Here is a 6636-nt window from a genome sequence, read left to right as displayed (position 1 = left end):
GTAATAAATATTGAATATAAAAAAAAATTATTACTCGCATTCATACCTACAATTCATAATTTTTTACAAGTGACACTAATGTACGAGTACATATATGATTATTCGAACTCAATTATTCGAATTATTATTCAACTCCAGTTTTGAATCGATTACATTTAGTAAAAGATGGGTAATGTTCGCTAAAGAAATTTATAACGTACATAAAAGGTTTAAATATGTGAAAAAATATGACAACTTATATATTGACTATTTTCCTAAGATTTAAGATTTAACTTAGGAAAATGTGACTCGAGTTAAATCGGGTCCTCGTCAAGGAGACATTACTGGATTTCTTTGAAACTGCACTCTAAAGAACAAGAATAATATTTTAGTAACATGACTTATTTAATATTTATTTACGAAATATAATTTATTAATAGATTTCGTTTCTCTTTGGTATTCGATATTTAGTCGCCTAATATATCAAACGAGCTTAAGATCTAAAATTGTATACTTGTTTACTTTTTGTGAATTATTAAATTTATATTTTATTAAAGTATTAATTATTTTTTAAGTTTTGCATTATATTATGAATCAAAGCAACAGAGAAAAACAAAATGAAAACAAAATAGTAAAGAAAAGGTTGACATATCTCAGGCTGTAGGCGGCTATCAGGTTATCAGGCAGTTTCGGTCCGCACGCGGTGTGGTGTAAACGTGCCGCACGAGCGCGAGTCGCGAATTTCAAAGAACTTTTCGAGGTACGTTATTTATACACTTTTAGAAAAGAAAGTAACTGAAGTAAATAAATTTATAAATTAATTATATTGAAGTTTTGGGAAAAATTGAAATAAAATTCTTTTGAGATATTATAAACTGTTAAAATAGTAAATCAAGGTAGTATTTAGAAAAAGGCACTAAAGGAAGAATCAGGCTTTTTATATGTACCTACATAGTACATATATAACTTTTTTTCTTTACTGCATAATATTAAATTGGATTTTGATATTTTATAAACTATCTATTATTAAAGTTAATTAAACGTTACACTTTTGCTTGTAGCATTTATTTTTATAGATAACATCTTTGTTACTAATTTTCGCTCTTGACTTCGTATAAGAAAGTTTGTCTTGTTGATTGTTGTGTACTCCAAAGTTATGACATATATTTTACGATCTGGAACTTTTTGTATTAACTTTAACTAGTTCCTTCCTTAGTGAAACTAATAACCTTTAGTTAATGAAGTATATGTACATACATACTTTATTTTCTATTTTCTTTCTCTGTATGTATAAAAAAACCAAACCAAAGCTAATTTTTCATCAAGTTTTTTTAAACTTAAATGTAATTGCTTAACTTTGGCATAATAATATTTTCCACTTGGCAAGTTTGCTTAGGTCATTGTTATTCTATGAAAAGACCAGAAAACAATACAAAGTTCTATAAAGTTAGATGAAAAATGTGCCTAATTAGAGCACTTGATCACAATTAGGGTGGAAATTTATTTTTTATGATCTTACTTTTACTAAATTTAAATATTTTATATTTTCCTGCCGAGGAAGTTGTATAGTAGGTTTTCTTTTATAAGCATAGGGAGTGATTTACTCAGAATAATAAAAAGGCTGACATAGTAGCTACTTAATAAACTTTTATTAGGGAAGACTAAAATGTTTTTAATAATCTTATAATTGAGGTTATCGTTGAACCGTAGAACAGCATCTGACTGTAAATGTAGGTTCGATTCTCACTCTCAAGGGAATGAATAATTTTCATTTGTTTTTTCGACAAAGCGCGGCCCTCATGTCACTACCCAGCAGAATAGTGATATGACAGCCGCCTCATATACCAATGTAAGGGATAAAGCGTGAAAATAAAGGCAGAAATGAAATTTCCTTATTTTAGATAGTACTATTTTATTAATTCTACATTTTACAACACCTGAAACTGCGCAAAGTAGTCGTTACAATAGCTTGAGAAAAACAAAGACATTTAAGAAGCAATAAAAAAGTACATTTAATAATTTATATTTAATGTAGCTTGTTCCAATTTTTATAAATCTTAACAAAAGTGAATTTTCTTTGTATATCTGTGTAATAAAATATAGTTTTATACTTTTTAATATGAAGCTATAAGAATAACCATTCTCTTAAGGGCTCTGCCTGTCACTTTACAACTCATACTATAATCTTTTTAAGTGTTTAACACTTTAAAAATGTATTTTTTAAGTTGTTTAAGTTATACTATTTAAAATTAAGAATATTATATACTAGCGGACGCGCGCAGCTTCGCTTGCGTATTTAAGGGTGAATTCTAATAACCCATGAAACACGTGTTCAATGGAATATTTTTAAGAGTCTAAATTTCAAATTTTATAAAAATCGGTGGCGATTTGAAGATTTTTCCATACAAACTTTCAACCCCTTATATGCACCCTTAGCGGGAGAATTCTAGAAAACTATGAAACACGTTTTCAATTAAATATTTTTATGAGTCTAAGTTTAAAATTTTATAATAATCGCTGGCGTTTTAAAGATGTTTCCATACAAACTTTCAACCCCTTATATGCACCCTTAGAGGAGGAATTCTAGAAAACAATGAAACACGTGTTCAATTAAATACGTTTAAGAGTCTGAATTTCAATTTTTATAAAAATCGGTGCCGATTAAAATTTTTTTCCATACAAACTTTCAACACCTATTTCTCCCCTTTTAGGGTTAAAATTTTTCAAAATCCCTTCTTAGTGGATGTCCAGATTACGAAAGTAAACATTTGTCCAAATTTCACGTTTCTACTCACAGCGGTTACGGCTGTGCGTGCGTCTTACCTCAGTCAGTGAGGACAAGTCCTTTTATATATATAGATATTAAAAGAATATATAAATATATATTATATAATTTAACACATGTACATAGGGTTCTAATTTTAATGTGTATATATTTGGACCAAATACATTCATTGTTTACATTGCCAACAAACTTTGTTTCTTCGCCAAACAATCCAGGCTATTACACTCGTTATATAAGTCAGCTTTGAGGGTACACCTTTTTGGTCTTTACGCAATATTTATTGTGCGCGGGGTAGGCAGAGAGAACATAGTGTTATGTTTCTCCGTTTTACACTTTCCACCTATTTTTATATACATCGCGGGCTAAACATTTATTGATATGATTATAACTAAAGAGGTACATATATAAAAGATATTTCTTACCTGAAAATGCTTTATCTAGTGACTATCTGACGATCGTAAAGTTTGACAACAAAAAAACATTACAACATAATATTCACTTAAATTTTATCAATATATCGTTCATAGCGTTCAGTTAATATGCATTACTACTAGCAGCCCACACACGGTTTCGTCCGCTTAAGCTTATTGTTATATTATACAAAACCTTTATATAAATCGTAGCCTATGTGTTATTCTGTTGTGTAGGCTATATTACTATAAAGTTTTATCTAAATCCGTTTAGCAGTTTTTGCGTGAAAGTGGAACATCCATCCCTATTAACCTTCACATTTATAAATATTAGATGGAAGTTGCACCTCTTCCTTGTGTTTATAAGTCACTATGATTTAAATTAAAGTCAAACTACAGTATCTATTCTCAAGGAGATTTCAGTGTTTCTCCTCGTTACATATATTTGCAATACTACGATCCTTACTGACGATCGTTTAAAGTCCCGTTTCAAATTTCCTTGGAATAGTTTTACATTTAATGAAAGGCTTCAGGAACCAAACGTTGTAATTTCCGAAACGTTCTTGTGAATAAATCGAGAACAAGATATTTTGTATTTATTTAACAGTGAACTACTGCTAAATATTACGAAATGTTTATAGAATCAGTTTGTTGTTCGTGTGTCTGTCTATCTGTTCGTTAGTCATGATCTTTTTTCTCAAGAACTCATGGAGGTATCAAACAGAAATTAATATCAATTTTTATTCAGGTCTGTTGAGCTGAAGAAGACCAAAAGCTTACTTCTCTCTGTACTCGAAAAAACAAGTCTCTTGCTTCTAAATTAATCTCAGTGGGCGAGTCTCACTCAGACTTGACCGGTTTCAATTTATTTTTGGTCATCTGTATTCCCATTCGTTTTAAGGAAGTTAAAAAAATACATTCAATCAATTAACAATCGATTAATATACATATTTTATATCGTATTTTATAAAGGAAAAATCTAGCTTTCAACACAAAACTAAATTAAAAAACATCATCGCATCGTGGATACAGCGGGTATGGCGAAATGTCATTCCGTTTCCTCTTTTTTCCGCTCCTTTAAAAAAGATTTCGCATGGCTGAGTAGCTAATCTCAATGATTACCTAATTTCAAAAACTCAATTATTTAAAAAGTTAAAATTTAAACTTGAACATCATAAACTATAAATATATAGATTTAAATCTAAGTATAATTTATTTTATTCAATGTATCATACCCAAATTACGCAATGACCCAGATATTACCATAATTTTATATAAATACAAACAGTCCCTGCAATCTGCATAACAATAGTATTCATAGGGCACTCACTTCACAAGAACGTCGGTGTGGGTAATTAACCTAAATTAATGATCGGGAGGAAGTAATTTAATAAAACGTCACCGAACGAATAATATTTATGTATTTTAAAATTTAAAATGATCGTTAATATTAATATTGATTTCGTAATACAGTATTTACAAACATTACGTTTTTAACATAATTATTTTAATATACCTGATCCTGGATACTTCAACAAGTCTATTTTACGACAAACCTTACCATATAAGTGGTTCCCTATGGTAGGATTTTTGCTGTATATTAAAAGCTTAGCTGATACTACAATAACGTTGGCTTAGATCACGCACTAAGCTTAGTCTCTTAATATAACATAAAAGAACGAACGTCATTTTATTGTCTAGCTGAACAATATTTTTTCCGTTAAAAAACCAATAATAGATAAAAGATAAAAAAATCCCAATATGAAAAATAGCTGTATCAATTCGAGTATATTACCCTTTGAAAGACAAATCGTTGTTGTTAGATACACAATTAGGATGAATAAAAGAGGACGAATGAACAGATTTAAAGGAAATTTATCTGGTCTATATGTAACTTTTCGATACGTAAAATACCTCCTTGAAAAACTCATTTCAAGTAAACATTACAAGTTAACTAAACGATTTCAAAGATAGGCTTTCTTTTGTTATGGCGATATGCGTACGTTTTGAATGTTATTATTGATTTTTTTTGCGTTGAATGAGATTTTCACATATCTACAAGTATTGAAGAGATCATGTTAATTGATAACGTTACTTTTAATAATTGTTAAGAGGGCAGTCGTGGCGCAGGGGCTTGGCTTGGCTGGGCTACTATAAACACTACTGAGTGTGTGTTTGATTCTTACTCGAGAAAATGAAATAATTTTATTTCATTTACTTTTAATAAGTGCCAATTAAATTTGAGTTAAAATTTACATCTTCTAGCTATCTATATTGTTACAGCACTTTCGAACGTATCGTATGAAAATGAATAGCAGACATTACATATTTTTTTAAATAAAATTAGTCCAAGTGATCTTAAATTACCTTCACCATCTATCTACGAATCGACAAATGGGATTAGTTACATATTGGTCAATTACGTTCAAAGGATGTATAATATATACGTTTCTAGTTTTTATTTAACTTAGATTAATTACAGCATATCTTTACATATCTTGCGTAGATTTGATGAGATGCATGGAGTCTAATAAGGTGCCTTAATTATGTGTTCTGAGAAACCGAGCCGTATACGTTTGACAAGTTGTAACTAACATTTGTAAATGTAGAAGAAAATAATTTAAATGTTATGTTTATTGAGGATGTGAACATTAGTCTTATGGTCATTTAATCGTTGTTAATAATGTCAAAAATCTTTTGGTCTGTATCGTTTTGTATTGGTTCTACATAAATTCAATTAGATTTTTTAGCTATTTATTTTAATACTACTGGGCCCGTGCGGGGCTACGCCCGCTTGAAATATAAATATTAATAAAGAAATTGAAAACTAAAGATTCAGTCAATTCAGTAAAACAGTTGTATAAAATAACTGCAATTAGCAATTAGCAAATTTGTCGAACTAAGTAATTTAAATTGACATGACTTTTCATTTATGAACCGGTTGTAATAAAATAAACCCTATATGTTTTCGGAAGCTTCCCAGAATCCAATAGTGAAAACTGCATCTAAATCGGTTTAGTCGATTCTGAGACTAATCTATCTGTCAAACGCACAGACAAACGGACAAACAGACAAAACGTTTTAAAATCATTGTTTAGGATTCTATTAGGTTAATAAAGGTACTCAATAAAAAATTTTTTAAATATCTTCAAGTACAGACACCGACCCTCTTACGAATTCATTATAAGTATAGATTAGATAGATATCGAATACACCATGTTAAAAATTATGAACACCCACCAAATTCACCATATTAGTATCACATATATTTATACTGACTTTACCCAAAAGTTTGTGAAGTACGTACGCTAAAACAATTTTGCTTCAACACAGACCAATCGGCCACTCGAGCTAGGTAGCATTCCGTCGCGTGCAAGTCCTCAATGTATGGCGACATGGCCGGTGACGTAACTGGAATTACTTTCCGATAGAGGCACCTTTATTTTATATCGTTACGATATT

General features: G+C 29.9%; 1 protein-coding gene across 1 annotated transcript in view; it reads left to right on the top strand.

Annotated features, from left to right (window-relative positions):
- Nucleotides 1-661: 661 nt before the first annotated feature.
- Nucleotides 662-6636, top strand: part of LOC146529314 (monocarboxylate transporter 10-like) — an 87460-nt gene continuing 81485 nt past the window's right edge. Inside the window, exon 1 of the mRNA XM_085202349.1 lies at nt 662-739. The gene's annotated coding sequence lies outside the window, so the exon portion shown is untranslated. The remainder of the gene's footprint in view (nt 740-6636) is intronic.

The sequence above is a fragment of the Heliconius melpomene genome, chromosome 18 (assembly GCF_056956725.1).
Source record: "Heliconius melpomene rosina isolate 202511_hmr_F chromosome 18, ASM5695672v1, whole genome shotgun sequence".
In the NCBI taxonomy this organism is placed as follows: Eukaryota; Metazoa; Arthropoda; class Insecta; order Lepidoptera; family Nymphalidae; genus Heliconius; species Heliconius melpomene.
This window is presented reverse-complemented; position numbering and strand designations above follow the sequence as displayed.